At 41.0% G+C, this 19,798-nt stretch overlaps 1 protein-coding gene across 25 annotated transcripts in view; it reads left to right on the forward strand.

Annotated features, from left to right (window-relative positions):
- RPH3A (rabphilin 3A) overlaps nt 1-19,798 on the forward strand; it is a 334,954-nt gene that overhangs the window by 60,851 nt on the left and 254,305 nt on the right. For 13 of the 25 annotated variants that reach the window (XM_077955194.1, XM_077955204.1, XM_077955172.1 and 10 more), the window contains exon 2: nt 7,549-7,598. The exons of the other annotated variants lie outside the window; for them this stretch is intronic. The gene's annotated coding sequence lies outside the window, so the exon portion shown is untranslated. The remainder of the gene's footprint in view (nt 1-7,548; nt 7,599-19,798) is intronic. 25 annotated transcript variants of the gene reach the window in all.

Consider the following 19,798-nt stretch of genomic DNA (forward strand, 5'->3'; position numbering starts at 1 on the left):
TTCTGTATTAATTATTGACTCACTTAATCTTTGCAATGACCCTACACTGTGGGTTATATTATTTCTATTTTTCAGGCGAGGCACAGAGAGGTTAAGTGACTTGCCCAGAGTCACACAGCTAGTTAAGTGATGGAACTGGGATCTTCAGTCCAGGGTGTTTGGCTCCTGAGTGCAGGCTATTCCTGCAGCCTGCTATATGCTGGAGACGCAGCAAAGAACGAGACAGCATTGTTCTCAAGGATCTCACCTTCTTTGTAAATAACAAACATAGCATTTAAAATCCCTGCATATATAATTCAGACAACTACCATTTATTTCATGCCTACTGTAGGCCTGGGCTAAACTGCATATTTACTATTTTTTTTCCAATTTTTTCAAGAACTCTATGAGGTAGGAAGTTTTATCCCCACTCAGCAGATGAGGAAACTAAAGTGTAGAGAGGTTAAATTGTCCAAAGTCATACATTTATAGGGGTGCCAGATTTAGTGAATAAAAATTCAGGATACCCAGCTAGATTTGAGTTTTCTATAACAAATATATTTTTAGTTTAAGTGTATCCCATGAAATCTTCGGAAACATACTAAACAATTATTTGTTGTCTAACTGAACTTAAATTTAACTGGACATCCTATATTTTATCTGGCAATTCTATACAATCAGTATGTGGCAGTGTTGGAATTCAACCTTGGGTCTTCCTAATTCTATATATTTCAGTTGGTCAATTGCAATCAGAGTCAAAATGGGTGCCTCAAAGTCACTTTTAACCTTGAGTTACACTGGCTCCTTTTGCCCACAATTTATATGTAAATGTTGATAGGGCAGATGATAATAAGTAATAATAATAATAATAATAATAATAATCACTCAACCAGTATTCATTAAGTACCAGGCACTCTTCTAAGACTTTCAATTGTTTAATTTAATCCTCACATCAATTCCATAAGGTGTGTTCTAGTATTGTTCCATTTTCTAGCAGTGTTTTTCAATTGGGAGTGATATCTCCCCCAGAGTACCTTTGGAAAGGTCTGGAGATATTTTTTGGTTGTCTCCAATATGGGTGCTACTGGCGTCTAGTGAATAGAGGCCAGGGATGCTGCTGAATGTACTGCAATGCACAGGACAGCGCCCCTCCCCTCCAAGAATTATCCGGCCCAAAATGTCAATAGCTCTAAAGGTTGAGAAACCTTGTACTAGAGTAACTAAAGTCAGGAGAGGTTTGGTAACTTGCCTGAACTCACGCTGGTAGTCGGTGGCCAAGGTGAGATTTGAATCTAGGCAGCCTGGCTCCTAAATCTGTGCATTTAACCACCACGTTTTACCCAGTTTGCATATGAGGATGAAGACGTCTGGAAGCTTGGATCACCCACCTGAGGTCCCACAGCCAGTGGGTAGCAAGGATAGAACCATGACTCATGTGTCTTGTTTCCCAATTCATTACTTCCATCCCTCCCTGAATCCTATTATCCTTATTTCCTAACCAGTAACTCCCAGCTGCTGATGCAGAAGTCAAATCCAGATTAGGTAAATGCTAAGCTAGAGTTAAGCATGTGTGTGTTTGTGTTGTATTTCAGTATAATTTAAAGTATTTTGTTCATTCATTTAGCCAACATTTCTGTGTGCCCACCCCTGCTCTGGCAGTGGAGAAATAAAGAGAAGACATAGTTTCTGCTACACCGGGCTTAAAATCCAGCCTCACTTTCATCTCAGTGTAAAATTCTATGACTCTAGGCTGTTTGCCTTCATGTTCGTGTTAGCCTGGGTTTCCCCAGAAGCACATTCTGTGATAAGAATTTGGGTACAAATGGTTTATTTGGCAGGTGATCTCAGAAAACACAGGTCAGGGAGTTGGGAGGTGAGACAGGGAGGGGAAGAGAGTCAACAGATTTTGTTCTGCAAAAAATAGAACTACCATTTGATCCAGCAATCCCACTACTGGGTTTCAACCCAAAGGAAAAGAAATCATTAAAGAAAAAAGATACCTGCACTTGTATGTTTATCACAGCACTATTCACAAAAGCTAAGTGTCTATCAACAGATGAATGGATAAAGAAAACATGGTATATATACCATGGAATACTACTCAGTCATGCAAAGAATGAAAGCATGCCTTTTGCAGCAATGTGGACGGAACTGGAGGCCATTATCTTAAGTGAAATCACTTAGAAATAGAAAGTCAAATACTGCATGTTCTCACTTTTAAGTGGGAGCTAAATAATGTGCACTCGTGGGCGTAGAGAGTGGAATAATAAACACTGGAGACTTGGAAGGGTGGGAGTGTGCAAGGGAGCTGAAGTATGAGAGATTATCTAATGGTACAATGTACACTATTCGGATGATGGTTGCACTACAAGCCCAGACTTCACTAGGAAATATATCCATGTAGCAAAACTGCATGCGTACCTTCTAAATCTATAAATAAAATGAAGGATATTGTTCAGATTGAGCCTGTTTGCACTGTGGGTGATTGGAGTTCAGTCCTGCTGGGGAACGCTGGGAGAGGGTGCAGAACACAAGCTACAGAGTTAACCTACCTGAGGGGAGTTTGTCCTTCAGCACTCACCTCTTGTGGACTGGGTTGCTCCTGATGGCATGAATGCCCTGTCACTTCTGATCTACCCTGCAAATGGGCCAAAAAACCCCACCTGGGGCAGGCAGTCACAGATGCATGCCATTTGATGAGTACATAGAAGATATGGTGCAACACCCTCCATCTCTGCTACAGTGAGAAACGTTTATTGAGCACCTACTATATGCCAGGTACTTTCATATGTTAGCTCATTCTTTTGATCTCTTGAACTCCGCCAAAGATCCTCAAATAACCATCTTTAACAGCTTTGCTCAGTCCTTACTCATCCTCATCTTTAGCTGCCATGTAGATGAGGTCAATATCCACAAGAAACTCACCTGCGTGGGGAAGAAACTCGCTTTCCAGTACAGTACATAGCTATATAATAAAAGCACAGTGTTATCCTGAATAGCTGCAGCTCATTACATGGAAGGAAACTGAAAATAAAGTCAACACAGAGAAAAGCAGAGTCATGCCCTGGGGAGAGACCAAGCTTTGATCACATCATTTGAGTGCCTGGATGCAGCTGTACCTGAAGCAAAAGACTCCCAAGCATTATGTCAAGGACAATAAATTTTTGTTTGATTTTTTTAAACTTTAAAAGTTGAGTATTGTTCAGCTATAAGCTGGAGAGTTCTGACTGATAGTCAAACAGATACGGTGAAAGTTGTGTAAATAAATAAACTTTATGAATGAGATCCAGAGTTTGAAATGATAGTTACTAGACCAAACCACAAGGCAACATTGATTTTAATATCACACCGTATACCACCCTGGATTTTTCCCCCTACAACAAAGGGTCATGTTGTCCAACATCATTATGTATGAGTTTTTGCTTTGTTTGGAGTTAGCACACTTGGTCTCGTTAAATGTCTGCCGGTTTCTTTGGTTGTGTCCTTATCTATGTGGCTTTTTTCTGATTCTCTGGTGTATAAATCATCCAGGCACGTTATGTATCTTCTCAGTTTATTGCCAGGAAAATTTGTTGTTCTCTGAAATGTGTGCTTGAACCACTGGAGCAGAGCACTTACCACTGTGTTTTAAGATTATCACAAGAAAAAAAATTCTGCAAGCAGTGCTTGAACTAAATTAGGATCTTGCTTTGAGAGAGGCAGGTGTAGGGTGTTTCAAAGCAAAGTGAGCTCTCCTTTGCCAATTTCATCTTTCTACTCCATCTGGAGCTTGAATTTCCATCCTTGGTGGTAAATCACATCTGCTTTGGATTTCATAGGATGTCTCTTAAGTATCTTCACAGAATTGTTCAAAGATTGCAATCGCTTCTAGTAGATCTGATTCATAAGTTCGTGGGTGCAGCAGCTGCTCTCTGAATCAATTTGTCAATGTGAGTGGCGTTTTGAATGGGGGCAGAGATGGGAGCGGACAGCCGGTAGACAGCCATAGGAGGCGGTTTTATAGAAGAGTGGTAAGCCACAAGGGTACCATCCCACGTTAAAATCCCAGCTCTGCCACTAGCTATGGGACTCTGGTTGATTTTCATATTGTTTTGAGCTTCAGTTTTCTCATCTGTAAAATGAGGTTAATAACAGTATCTGCCTCATAGATTGCACTGGATTAAATCTGAGAAGAAACATACACCATTTAGTCTGGTGGCAGAGTTGCAGGTGCCATGTGCTATGGGCACATAGTAAATGTTCATTAAATGGTAGCTATTTGTATGCACCAGGATGCTTTTGATGTGACCAAAAGAAAAAGTATCCTGATTCAATTGGCTTAAACGAGAAAGAAAAAGTTATTATCGTATGTAACAGTGACTCCAGGATTAATTCAGTGCTTTGACAACTTCACCAAGACCAACGTTCTCCTTATATTTCTCCTTTGTCATCTTAATGTCAGTAAGTAGCCCTAATGGTGATAAGATAGCTCTCTCCATTCTAGATGTTATTTTCAGATGTAATATAATGTCCATCCATGGAAGAGGCTCCATTTTCGTTTGTGTGCCTGTTTTTAAGAGCAAAAATACCTTTCTCTAAAGACCCTGGCAAACGTCCACTCACATATCACAGGCTGTGGGTCATCAGGGACCCTGAAAAGTGCAGTAGTTGGAGGCTTTCAGCCGCTCACACTTCTCCCAGCCACCTCTCATGACCAGTACATCACCAAACAGGTTTGGGGAGCCTCCCTTTTCTCAGTCTCAAAATGATTATGTGCACAGTGAGGTTGGACAGTTTCCTGTCTACTAGCTGTGTGACTTTGGAAAAGTGGTGTCCCCTCTCTGAGCCTCCATTTTTCCATCCCTAATGTTAATTCCACTTTTCAATACTCACTGTTTGCTGATTGTTTGCCAGATGACACTTGAGGGGCTTGGGACTCAACAGTGAATAAGACACACAGTCCCTGTCCTCGTGTTGCTGATGCCTGGTGAGAGTCCCCAACTTACAGGGTTGGTTTGATGACCGATGTGGAGATGACCTTGTAAATGGGCTGGTCCTAACTGCATGGTCTCTTTCGCTAACACTGGAGGGTATGCATCCCACAGTTTTTGGACTGCGTTAATCTTAAAGGCAATGGGGGTACTCTGAAGTGTGAATTTAGCCACAGATTAGCTTAGGTTTATTTTTCCAGAGCACAGAACAGCTAAGAATCAAAGGAGGCGAGCTGTATTACACTTGCACAAACCAGTTTTTCTTTTCTGGATTGAAGACCCACATTTTATGCTTAATGGACCAAAGTGATATTTCCCTTGGCCTGTCTTTTTTGGAGATATCTTTCAAAAAATCTGTCCCATCTTTATCAATATCATGACGATTACAACCCCACATCAAGCCATTTGTTGGCTAAGAATTTGAGTTCTGGAGCCAGACTGTACATTTGAACCCTTGCTCTGCTACTTACTGGCCATGTGACCCTGATCTAGTCTCTCTATGCCTCAGTTTTATAATCTGTACAATGGGAGAATAAAGGTAACTACTTCCTAGGATGGTTATATTTAGGGGTATATTTAGTTATCTTTTATTGAATATCTACTGTGTGATAGGTGTGTTATTCTTGGTGCTGGAGACAGCAGTGAATAAAACAGAGAGATGTTCTAATGGGGGTAATAGGCAATAAATGAGTAAATTTCATGCTGCGATCAATAGAATAAGCCATGAAGAAAAATAAACCAGGGTAGTGGGGCTAGAGAGGGTGTGTGTGTGTGTGTGTGTGAGTGTGTGTGTTGCTTTAGGTTTGACGGTCAGGAATGGCCTCTCTAGGGATGTTTCCTTTGAGCAAAGATGTGGAGAAAGTGAGTCATATGGATATACAAAGGAGGGAAGAGGAGGGAAAAGCTCTTCCAGGCAGAGGGAACTGTAGGTGCAAAGGCCCTGAGGCAGCGAACAGTTTGAGGAATAACAAGGAGGGTGGTGGGTGCAGCCGCAATAGAATGAATGGGAAAAAGCTTAAGTGAGTGAATCAAAGTCAAATGCTTTGAAAAGTGCCTGGCATGTAGTAAGTGCTTGATACATGTTAGTTGTTATCATTCCTGTTATTATTCTTGCTATTAGTCTTAGAATATAAGACTTTTTTTGAGGAGGCAATTCAGACTCTGTTTTTTCCTGACATTATAAAATATATTTTAAAAATCAATTTGGTTTTCTTCTATGTTGAAAGGAATATGTCTATAATCATTGTAGATCATCTGGAAAATACAGTTGAGGAGACAGATGGAGACAATCACTGTTAATGTTTTAGTGTATTTCCCACTGGTATTTTTATATGCTTAGTTTTTAATTTATTACAACTGTGATTACTACATATACTATATACAATTCTATATTCCATTTTTTTACTTGACCTGATAACATAAATATTTCCCGTAAAGGTGTCATACATAATTTGTTATGGTTGAATAATGTTCCACTGAGTGGAATGTACTTATTTCTCAGTTAACAGGCATTTAGGTTGCTTTTCATTTTTCTCAGTATACATACTGTGCAAAATGCTTTTGTTTTCCTTCAACTTAGGGTTGTTTCTGTAGGTGACATTCTCAGAGATAAAATTACTGATTAGGCCAGGTGTGGTGGCTCACTCTCCGGGAATCCCAGCACTTTGGGAGGCTGAGGTGGGAGGATCGCTGAGCCTAGGAGTTTGAGACCAGCCTAGGCAACATATTGAAACCCCATCTCTACAAAAAAAAAAAAAAAAAAAAAAAAAAAAAAAATAGCTGGGTGTTGTGGCACATGTCTGTAATCCCAGCTACTCAAAAGGCTGAGGTGGGAGGATCACCTGAGCCTGGGAGTTTGAGGCTGCAGTGAGCTGTGATTATGCTACTGTACTCTAGCCTGGGTGACAGAACAAGACATTGTCTCAAAAAACAAAACAAACAAACAAACAAAAAATTACTGATTTAAAATTCTTGGTGGTTGGTTTTTCCTTTACATGAATTTATTTATTTATTTATTTATTTTGAGACAGAGTCTCACTCTGTCGCCCAGGCTGGAGTGCAGTGGTGCAATCTCGACTCACTGCAACCTCCACCTCCCAGGTTCAAACAATTCTCGTGCCTCAGCCTTCCGAGTAGTTCGGATTACAGGCATGTGCCACTGCACCCGGCTAATTTTTGTGTTTTTAGTAGAGATGGGGTTTCATCATGTTGGCCAGATTGGTCTCAAACTCCTGGCCTCAAGGCTCACCTCGGCCTTGCAAAGTGCTGAGATTACAGGCGTGGGCCACCACGCCAGGCCCCTTTACACAAATTTAAAACCAATAGTATTTATTTTTGTGGTTCTTTGATGTAGAATACACCAGATCTCTTGGTAGACTTCAGATAGTGCTACATTCCATTTTATTCCCTTTCAGAGTTGGAAAAGTTCATGTCCATTCATCTTGGAGAGTAATGAGATTTTCTATTTTGTGCCCTGGCACATTTTTATTTTGAATTATTTAAAATAACTCTCTATGCAATGCTTTAGTGAGAATTTATGACTGTTGGTACTACTAGACTAAGGTGATAGAGGCAGTAAGAATGAAATTTTTTTCCATAGGTCATCAGTTGGGTCAAAGATGGAGCTACTAGCCAGGACTGAGCTCTGAGGTAAGTCCCACCGTCTCTTTGGGCCTCAGTTTCCCCATCTGTATTAAAGATTGCAGGACTTGTGTATTCTTATCATTTGTTATATATCAGGCCTAGTCCTAAGCAATATGTGCATTCACAGATGTAAGTTCTTATAGTAATTGTATGCTCATACTTTGAGGAATACTGCATTAGATTATAAACTCCATGAAGGCAGACACCTCATTTTGTTTTATTCACCATTTGTATTAGCCTGTTAGGGCTGCCATAACAAAATGCCACAGGCTGGGTGGCTTAAACAATGGCAATTTATTTTTCACAGTTCTGGAAGCTGAAAGTCCAAGATTACGGCGTCAGCAGGGTTGGTTTCTCCTGAGGCCTCTCTCCCTGGCTTGCAGACAGCCGCCTTCTTACCATGCTCTCACATGGCTTTGCGGCTTTGCTACGTGTGCACACATCCCTAGTGTCTCTTCCTCTTCTTATAAGGGTCCCACCCTTTTGGCCTCATTTTGACTTAACCATTTAAAGACCTTATCTCCAAACACAGTTGCATTCTGAGGTCCTAGGGTTGGGACTTCAACATGTGAATTTTGGGAAGTTACAGACAGTCAATGTAGATCCAGCTTTTAGCACCATTGTTATCATCATATATTAAGCAGCAAATGCAGATCCACATCCCCTCAGTTCCTGGATGTAGAACAAATGAATGAATGAAGTCTGGGAAAGCTGACATTTCCAGTTCAGTCCCAGCAGCCAGGGCAATTGCATTCTACATTATCTCATCTCTAATTTTATCCCCGTTCTGCAGGTGTGGACATTGAGGTGTAGATGTGTGAAATGGCTCAATGAAGGTCACATAGCCACTTATGGAGGAAGTGGGACTTGAGTCCGGGCCTCCCTGATGTCAGGGCCAGAATTTCTAACCTCTCTGCTGCACTGAGAATATTGGCTTGATCATTGCTAAGCTCCCTTAATCCAATTTTAGAATTTTCTACAAATCTTCCTCTCTTCCTTGAACTAAGGCTTCCTTATCAGATTGGGTAAGAAAAAGCCAAGAAGAAATTCTTGCACAATGAGGGATGATTTGGGGTCCAAAAGTGGAAGCTTTCTCATCCCCTTTTATATATCCTTTTTTATTCTTGTGGTTTTTTGTTTGTTTGTTTGTTTTTAACAAAATGTAACTTATGCCAGCTCCATGAAGCAGAAAGTTTTGACTTTTTTCCCCAGTGCTGAATCCTAGCTCCTAGAATAGTGTCTGACACATGAAGACAATAAATATTTATTGAATGAATTAATAGATATGTATGCACATTTACTTTTTTTTTTTTTTTTGAGATAGGGTCTCGCTCTGTCACCCAGGCTGGAGTGCAGTGGCAGATCGTAGCTCACAGCAACCTCCGCCTCCTGGGCTCAAGTGATCCTTCCATCTTAGCCTCCTGAGTAGCTGGGACCACAGGCGAGTGACATTACATCTGGATAATTTTTTAATGTTTTTGTAGAGACAGGTGTCTCACTGTGTGGCCTAGGCTGGTCTGGAACTCCTGACCGCAAGTGATCCTCCCACCTTGGCTTCCCAAAGTGCTGGGATTACAGACATGAGCCATCACTCCTGGCAACATTTAATTTTTAATACAACTGTGTTCGTATTATTAATACCATTCAAGGCTGGTGTGGTGGCTCATGCCTGTAATCCAAGCACTTTGGGAGGCTGAGACGGGTGGATTGCTTGAGCTCAGGAGTTCCAGACCAGCCTGGGAAACATGGTGAAACCCTGTCTCTACAAAAACAAAATAAAACAAAAATTATCCAGGTGTGGTGGTGCGTACTTGTAGTCCCTGCTACTCGGGAGGCTGATGCAGGAGGATGGCTTGAGCCCCGGTGGAGGTGGAGGCTGTAGTGAGCAGAGATTGCACCATTGCACCCCAGCCTGGGCAACAGAGTGAGACCTCGTTACCAAAAGAACTCCCAAAAAACAAACAAACAAACAAACAAAACAAACAAACAAATACAAAAATCCCAAACAAAAACCAACCCCCCCGCCTACAACCAAACGGAAACCATTCAACGTTTTAAAAACTTAATTATATCTTGGTATGTTTGCTTGTGAGTTCTATAGATCTGTCTCACTCTTGCTACAGGAGACTTCAAATGCCATGGAATACATGAACTTTCATTTTTTTAATTGTGCTAAACGTAAAGAACATAAAACTTACCATTTTCACCATTTTAAAATATACAATTGAGTAGCATTAAGGACATTCACAATGTTGTTCAACCATTACTACTGTCCATTTCCAGAACCTTTTCATCATTCCAAACAGAAACTCTGTACCTGTTAAGCAATAATTCCCATCCCCATTCTCTTCTCCCTAGCCCCTGGCAAACATGTTTCTATTTTCTGCTTCTCTGAAATTGCCTATTCTACATACCTCATGTAAGTGGAATCATACAATGTTTGTCCTTTTGTGTTTGGCTTCTTTTACATAGCATAATGTTTTACAGGTTCCATGTTTTTTAGCAGGTTTCAGCATTTCATTCCTTTTTCAAGGCTGAATAATATTTCATTGTATGGCTAGGCCACATTTTGTTTATCCATTTATTCATCTGGTGGAAGAATTGGGGTTGTTTCCCCATTTTGGCTATTGTGAATAGTACTATGAACATTTATGTACAAATATCCATTTGAGTCTCTGCTTTCAAGTTTTCTGAGTACATACCTAGGAGTGGAATTACTAGATCATGTGGGAATTGTTTTTGAGGAGCTGCCAAGTGGAGACCTTAATTTAAAAAAATCTAGAGCCAGGGTGTGGTGGCTCACACCTGTAATCCCAGTACTTTGAGAGGCTAAGGTGGGAGGATCACTTGAGGCCAGGAATTCGAGACCAACCTGGGCAACATAGTGAGACTCTGTCCGTACAAAAACATAAAAATATTAGCTGGGTGTGATGGCGTTTACCTATAGTCCCAGTTATTTGGGAGGCTGAGGTGGGAGGATTGCTTGTGCCCGGAAACTTGAGGTTGTCATGATCGTGCCACTATACTCCAGCCTGGGTGACAGAGAAAGACCCTGTTTCTCAAAAACAACAAAACTCCAAATCTGTCACTCCCTCCATTTGTGTTAATAACCATGGGACCAGAGTGGATGGGGACTGGACTGGTGGCTGTTGAGTGACCCAGCAGAGAACGGAGACTTTGATCTTGGAGAGTGTCACCACCTGGTGTGGTTCCTGCAGTTTATTCTCCTCCTCCTTTCTTTCCTCTCCCCCATGCAAAAACTCATTCATTCATTTAATGACTCATTCATTCATTTTCAACAATATTCCCTGATTGCTTTTGTCATGTTTCAGGCACAGTTTAGATGCTGGAATGTTTTGGTGAAAATAAGCAGACAAAACCTCTGCCCTCAAAGAGCAAAACAGTCATGCGTGGCTTAATGATGGGGAGGTGCTCTGAGAAATGCATCCTTAGGTGATTTCGTTCTCATTCAACCGTCATAGAGTATACTTACACCAACCTAGATGGTATAGCCTATTGTACCACTAGGCTGTATAACGTAGCCTATTGCTCCTAGGCTGCAAATCTGTTCAGCGTGTTACCGTACTGCCTACTGTAGGCCACTATAACACAATTGTAAGTATTTGTGTATCTAAACATATCTAAACAGAAAAGGTACAATAAAAATACAGTATAAAAGATCAATACAGGCTGAGGGAGGTGGCTTATGCCTGTAATCCCAGCACTTTGGGAGGCCGAGGCAGGCAGATCACTTGAGGTCAGGAGTTCGAGACCAGCCTGGTCAATGGTGAAACCCCATCTCTACTAAAAACACAAAAATTAGCCGTATTCCCAGCTACTCGAGAGGCTGAGGCATGAGAATTGCTTGAATCCTGGAGGCGGAGGTTGCAGTGAGCTGAGATCATGCCACTGCACTCCAGCCTGGGCGACACAGCGAGACTCCGTTTAAAAAAAAAAAAAAAGAAAGATAAATATAATTGTACACCTGTGTAGACAGCTTACCAGGAATGGAGCTTGCAGGACTGGAGGGTGTTCTGGGTGAGGGGTGAGTCAGTGAGTGAGTGGTGAGTGAAGGCAAAGACCTAGGACATTACTGTGCAGTACTGTGGACTTTGTAAACACCGTCTGCTTAGGCTACACTTAATTTATTTAAAAATTTCTTTCTTCAAAAATAAATTACCTTACTATAACCTTTTTACTTTATATACCTAAAAAAACCTTTTATTTTAGGTTTGGAGGTACGTGTGAAAGTTTGCTATATAGGCAAACTTGTGTCATGGGGGTTTGTTGTATTAGGTATTAAGCCTAGTACCCAATAGTTATCTTCAATCTTTCAAAATTTTGACTCTTGTGAAAACACAAAGACATTGTTAAATCACAAACACATTGTATAACTGTACAAAATGTTTTCTTTCCTTATATCCTTATTCTATAAGCTTTTTTTACTTTAAGAACTTTTTATGTTATTTTTACTTTTTAAACTTTTTTTTGTTAAAAATGAAAACACAAGCACATACATTAGCCTAGGCCTACACACACAGACATTGTTAAACACACACACACTATATTAGCTGTATTAGCATCGTTACCTTCCACTTCACAGCTTTTCCACTGGAAGGTCTTCAGGGGCAAGAACTTGCACGGAACTGTCATCTCCTATGATAACAGTCCTTTCTTCTGGAGTCCCTCCTGAAGGACATGGCTGAGGCTCTCGAAGGGACGTCACTCTTTTCAGAAACATGTCCATAGGGGTTTGCTTGGTTTGTTTCCTTTTTGGTTTGTTTCCTTACAAGCACATAGATGTGCTTGTAAGCAGATAATACACTATGAACATTCCCCTCTATTGATGAAAGCCTTTCAGTGTTGAGGTCCATATTGTTTTCAAACTCTTTAAGGAGCTTTTTGAGGTCTACAGAAACATCTACTAAACCCGTCCTTGTGAGTTTTTCTTGGGGATTCTTCTTTTCCTTCTTCTGCAGTTTTCTTTTCTCTTGCCTTTTTTTCACTATGCATTTCTGCTCCAGTTCCAACTTCTCATTAGTTAATTCCTCAGGAACCACCTCTAGGAGCTCCTCAGTGTCATCTTCATCCACACCTGGGTTAAAGTTGTCTGCCATCTCAATCACAGCTTTGTTGATTTTTTGCAACCTCCTCATTCTTGGCAAATCCTTTGAAATCACGGACAAATCCCTTGAGTATCTTCTTGCAGATTCCATTTGTATACCCCTTGGTGACACCACCCCAAGCCTCAGCAAGGTTCTTGATGTAGTTATAGACATTGCAATTCTTTCAGAATTCATCAGTGTCTTCCTCAGTTGCAGCGGTAGGCTGGGCAAAGGTCCTCCTCAGATAGTAGGCCTCACAAGCTGCTGTATAACTCCTTGATCCATTGGTTAGTTCAAGGTGGTGGTGTTCAAAGGTAGAAACACCACTTTGATATTGGGATGAAGATCACCAATAAAAGGAGTATGGGTGGGAGCATTATCAACACTAAGCAAAATTGTGAAAGGCATGTTCTTCTCCTCTATCAGTGTTTCCCCATTTTGCTGGCAGAGCAATTCAGGAGGGCATCTGGGAAGAGGAATGGGTCATCCATGACTTCTTTTTCCTCCTCTACTCCTCTGGCATGTGTGCTTATTGATATGCTTGAAGGTCATGGCTTGAAGGCCAGACCACAGAGGGTTTCATTTGGTAGCCTGCAACATTGTCTCAGAACAAGATGGTTATCCTGTCCTTAAAAGCCTTGAAACCTGGCATTGGCTTGGCCTCCATGGATGAAAGTCCTTTCAGGCATCTGTTTCCAGAATAGGGAAGATTTGCTCTGGTAAGTCATTTTCCTCTACAATCAGCTTATCTAGAGTTTCCAAAAATTCTTCAGCTGCCTTCACATCAGCACTCGTAGATGCACCACTCACATTTTCATTATGTAATGAATAACGATTCTTGAATTGTTTAAACCACCCAGCGCTAGCAGTAAACTCAACATCATAGTCGGGTCCAGCCTTTTCTTTCAGCATTGCAAAGCCAACTTTTTGCTTAAGCCGTGATCATCCTGGCGCTGAGAGGGATCCCCTTGTATGTCTGGTCTTCAATCCAGGTCAGTAGAAGTTTCTTCATGTCTGATTTGGGGCCATCTCAAATTTTTGTTGGTCTTTCTTTTTTCTTTTTTTTTTGAGACAGAGTCTTGCTCTGTCACCCAGGCTGGAGTGGAGTGGTGCGATCTCAGCTCACTGCAACCTCTGCCTCCCAGGTCCCAGCGATTCTGGTGCCTCAGCCTCCCGACTAGCTGGGACTACAGGCACGCACCACCATGCTTGGCTAATTTTTTTGTATTTTTAGTAGAGACGCGGTTTCGCCATGTTGGCCAGGCTGTTCTTGAACTCCTGACCTCAGGCGATCCACCAGCCTCGGCCTCCCAAATTGCTGGGATTACAGGTGTGAGACACCATGCCCGGCCCCATTTTTGTTAGTCTTGTTGCCTTCAATGAAGTAGATCCTTAAACAACTCCAGTCACTCTGTTCTTGTTCAAGATCATAGCTGTAGGAATGGGACATGCTTGCCTAGTGAGCAACGACCATCACTTTCAATTTCATTTTTTCATTTCCAGGTCAGTCACTCTACACGGCCTCTTACCGGCAACAATAGCTGTCGATTTTGTGCACTTAGGGACCATGATGACAGAACAAGAGCGCAAAAGAAAATGATGCAGCCACGAGTCTTGGTAAACACAGATGTATGAGGCTGCTTCTGGCCTAACATGGCATCCTGCTTTACAGCAAACTTTCTTTCATTATTATGGATCCAAGGGGCACATGTGCAAAGTTGTTTGCCATCTCAACCACAGCTGTGTTGATTTTTGCAACCTCTTCAACCTTGGCAAATCCTTTGACGTCATGGATAAATCTCTTGAGTATCTTCTTGCAGATGCCATTTATATACTTCTTGGTGACATCGCCCCAAGCCTAAGCAAGGTTCTTGATGTAGTTGTAGATGTGGTAATTCTTCCAGAATTTATCAGTATCTTCTCAGTGTCTTCCTCAGTTGCACTGATGGATATATTGTGTAATGGTGAGGTTTGGCCCTCCATTGTATCCACAACCCGAATAGTGAACATTGTACCCAATAGGTAATTTTTCAACACCCAATCCCCTCCCACTCTTCCCCCTTTTGGAGTCCCCAGTGTCTATTATTCCACTTTCTATGTCCACGTGTATCCATCGTTTAGCTCCCACTTATTGGTGAGAATATGCGATATTTGATTTTCTGTTTCTGAGTTATTTCCCACAGGATAACGGACTCCAATTCCACCCATGTTGCTGCAAAAGACACAATTTCATACTTTTTAATAGCCATATAGTATTCTGTGGTGTATATATATAGCCACAATTTCTTTATCTAATTATCCGTTGATGGACACTTAGGTTGATTCCTTGACTTTGCTATTGTGAATGGTGGTGTGATATACATATGAGTGAATGTGTCTTTTTTTATACAATAATTTATTTTTTGGGGGATATATATCCAGTAGTGGAATTTCCGGGTTGAATGGTAGCTTATTTTTAGTTCTTTGATAAATCTCCATACTGTTTTCCATAAAGGTTGTACTAATTTACATTCCTACCAGTAGCATTCCCTTTTCTCTGCATCCTTGCCAACATCTATTGACTTTTTAATAATAGCCATTCTGAATGGTGTAAGATGGGATCTCATTGTAGTTTTAATTTGCATTTCTCTGATGATTAGTGATGTTGAGCATTTTTTCATATGATTGTTGGCCACTTGTATGTCTTCTTTTGAGAAATGTTTATGTTCTTTGCCTACTTTTTAATGGGGTTATTTGTTTTCTTCTTGTTGAGTTCCTTGTAGATTCTGGATATTAGTCCTTTGTCAGATGTACAAACTTTTCTTTTTATAAGTAGAAGGAACACACTTTAAAATAATGATAAAGTATAGTAAATATATAAATCAGTGACATAGACATTTATTATTATTATCAAGTATTATATACTGAACATAATTGCATATGCTATACTTTCATACAACTGATGGCATAATAAATTTGATTATACCAACGTCACCACAAGCAAATGAGTAATGCGTTATGCTATGATCTTATGATGGCTATGACGTCATTAGGTGATAGGAATTTTCCAACTCTGTTATAACCTTATGGGATCACTATTGTAGGTTTATGTGGTCCATGATTGACCTAAACATTATGTGGTATGTGATTGTATTATGATAATTATGAACAGTCCAAAAAACAAACAAAATGAGTAAATAAATACTACAGAGGCTTTAGAAAGTGAAGATTGCCATGAAAAAATGAAATGGGGAAGTGGGTAGGGAGTGCTGAGATGATGGGTGTTGTGATTTTAAATAGGGCGTCAGAAGAAGCCTCACTGGGAAGGTAACATTTGAGCAATGACCTGAAGAAGGGAGGGAGTTGACTGTGTGGATAAGGGGGGAAGAGCATTCCAGGCAGAGGGAACAGCCAGTGCAAAGGCCCTGAGGTGGGTGCCTCTCTGTTGTGCTCATGGAACAGTGTAAATGGAGCAGTGTGAGCAAGAGGGAATGTGGGAGGAGATGAGGTTGGTGAGATATGGGGCAGACTGCACAGAGCCTTGTAGACCACTGTCAAGTCTATGAAGTACAGCATCTCTGGAAGACTTTGACAGAGGAAGTGGGATCTGATTTTAAAATCTTATTTTATTTATGTATTTTTAATTTTATTTATTTATTTATTTATTTATTTTGAGATGGAATCTTGCTCTGTCATCCAGGCTGAAGTGTAGTGGTGCAATCTCAGCTCACTGCAACCTCCACCTCTCTGGTTCAAGCGATACTTGTGCCTCAGTCTCTCAAGTAGTTGGAGCTACAGGTGTGCACCACCATGCATGGCTAATTTTTGTACTTTTGGTAGAGACGGGGTTTCACCATGTTGGTCAGGCTGGTCTTGAACTCCTGACCTCAAGTGATCCTGCCCACCTCGGCCTCCCGAAGTGTTGGGATTGCAGGCATGAGCCACAGTGCCTGGCCATCTTATTTTATTTTTAGCAGGACCATTCTGTCTGCTGTGTTGAGGGTAGACTGCAGGGCATTGAGGGCAAAGGCAGGGAAACTCATTAGAAAGCAGTTACAATGATCCAGGTGAGAGAAGACAATGTCTCCTTCCAGGGTGTCAGCTGTGCAAGTGATAAGAGGTGTTGGATACTGGATATATTTTGCAGGTTGAGCCAACAGATTGCTGATGGATCATATGGCTTGTCTGTAAAATGCTCTAATGAAAACAAATGTTTTGCTGTATCTGTAGGAATGGGTGCTAAGTGTTTGATCTATTGGGACAAGATCAGTTTGTTGATAGGTAATGGTTCCTGTTGGACTGGTGCCCAGATTGCCTGATTAATTGACCTTCCAGACCGACGGTGCCTCATGGTCCATCTACGTGGGCTTGGAGGAAGGGGGAAAAGATGTTGATATTAACAGTTAACATTGAGAACTCACTTTACACCACGCACTGTGCTTAGCACTCATATCTCATGTAGTAGATAGATTATCTTTGTTATGTACTTAGCCATTTTTTTAAACAATCACAAATTTACAGAAAAGTTGTGAGTACAGCACCAAAGTTTTTTTTTTTTCCCACTGAATCACTTGGGAGTAAATTGCTACCTGCTTCCTCATCACCTAGAAATATTTTAGTGTTTATGTCCTACAAACAAAGATATTCTCCTGCTTAGCCACACTACAACCATCCTAACCAAGAAATGAACGAGAATACATCACGACCATCTAGCCCCCAGGAAAGTCCTTTGGAGTGAAAGGATCTCACCTAGGATCAGGCATCACATTTACTTGTCATATATCTTTAATCTCCTTCAGTGTGAAATGCTTTCTCAGACTTTCTTTGACTTTCCTAACCTTGACACTTTTGAAGATTATGGGCCAGTTTTCTGTTGAACGTCCCTCAGATTTGATTTATCTGATGTTTTCTGATGATTAAATTCAGATTGTGCATCTTTAGCAAGAGTATTATAGAAGGGATGCTGGGTTCTCCTTGCATCTTGTTGGGTGGCACATGATTTTGATCTGTCTCATTACTGATGATATCCAATTTGATCACTTGATTAAAGCAGTGTCTGCCAGGTTTCTACAAGTAAAGTTATCCTTTTCCTTTTTATAATTGGTATCTATTTTGTGGGAAATACTTTGAGGCTATGTGAAAATCCCATTCCTCATCTAACTTTATCTTTCTGTCAATCAATCTATCTATCTATCAGTTGATCACTGTGTGGACTCATTGTTGCCAATTTCATTTCATGGGGTTCTAATTAATTACTATCATTGTCCCTGGTTTGGCCAGTAGGAGCTCTTTCACACTGACTCCTAGGTCTTTTTGATCCATCCGCATCATTCTTCGAGTGTCCCTTCGCTTTCTGGTACAGGATACTCCAGTTTCATCTTGCATTTTCCTTGCTCCAGCCCTGCAATCAGTCATTTCTCCAAAAAGCTCTGTCTCTTTTTAGTGGTGAATGGTTTTTAGAAGCTAGGATCTGGGCATGAGGTGTACTCATCAACATTGGGGTATTGCTTTTCCCAGGTCCTCTAAGAGACAGAAGTAGGGAAGATATGGATATGAATATATAAACACCCACACATATGCAAATATATGCATATTATATGCATTGATAAACAAATATATGCATATTACACATCTATGCATTGATATATACATCAGTAAATATATAGATATGCATAATCATCTGTATATATCAATCTATACCAGTCTATATATTGAAAACCATAGAACTCTAATTCTAATTCAATGCCACAGGGTTTATTCTAGTTTTCTCCCTTTCTATATTTGTAACTCCCTTATCTAATATTGACTAAAGTGACACACATTATTCTTACTCTAGTTGCTTATTTGATTAATCTTCCTATATATGAACAGTCTGCTTTTTTGGCCACACCCCCTTCCCCATACCAATTCCTTTCTCATCCTACTCCTGACCTCTCCCCGTCTCCTGTCTTGCTCTGTACCACCTAATGGCTACCAAAGGGAAGTGAAAAGGAAGAGCTATAAAAACTACATTTTGGTTGGGTGAGGTGGTTTACCTCTGTAATTCCAACACTTTGCGAGGCTGAGGCAGGAGGGTCACTTGAGGCCAGCAGTTTGAGGCTATACTGAGCTATGATTTCACAATTGCACTCCAGCCTGGGTGACAAAGTGGGACCCTGTCTCCAAAACAAACAAACAAAAATCCCAAAACTATTTTTTTAAATCCTATTTTATAGATGGAAAAACTGAGGTCCAGGAAAGATTAAGCAACACGCCCAACAGCTAGTGTGCAGTGGAGGAGGGGTTCAAATCTAGGAAGTCTAGGTCCAGCCCTTGCTCTTAATTAACCCTTAGGCCACACTGATCTATGCACAGGGTGATGAATAGATTCTCGTGGGATCTGACAGCTGGGCAGTGGAGCCCCGGGAGAATAGACAAGCTCTGGTCATCTACCAGTTGGCTTGGTACCATCTTTAGAACAGGGAAAGGAGTCTGCCTTCATTCCATCACTGGCTCACTTCTGGCCTCATAGAGGCTTAGTTTCCTCAACTGAAAAATAGAGATAATTATACTGCCTACCTCAGAGGGTTCGTGTGAAGAGGCAACGTGATTACATATGGAATGCTTCATCCAAATACACTCTCGGGTCCCTGAGCCTCAGACTCCTGCTGTACCCACTCCTGTGGAATACAGAATGGTGACTGGGAGCAGGATGAGACCTTTGGTGCCTCATTTAGCTTTTTGGTGCCTCAGTTTCCTCAAGTGCAAAATAGAATTGTGGGATTTAAAGTCAGACAGACCTAAGTTCAAATCTTGGATCTACTACTCACTTGATAGATGGCCTTGAGCAAGCCAGAGCCACTCCCTAAGCCTTAGTTTTTCCATCTGACAAGGGGGATAACTACAGCCCCTGCTTTCTTAGGCGGGTGTGTAGATTCTGTGGAGGAAACGTGTGTAGAGGACCCAGCAGATAACTGGCCCGTGGAAAGTGGTTGGTAAATGTGCACCTGGGATTCTTGTTTAGGTTTTAGGAAATAGTGTGTTTTATTTAAAAGGCAAAAATAGCAAGTAGAAACACTGTTCGGTCTATACATATGGAAGGGATCTTCCGGGAAGGAAACAGTTGTCCTCTCATTTTACAGA

This window comes from Macaca mulatta, chromosome 11 (genome assembly GCF_049350105.2).
Source record: "Macaca mulatta isolate MMU2019108-1 chromosome 11, T2T-MMU8v2.0, whole genome shotgun sequence".
NCBI lineage: Eukaryota > Metazoa > Chordata > Mammalia > Primates > Cercopithecidae > Macaca > Macaca mulatta.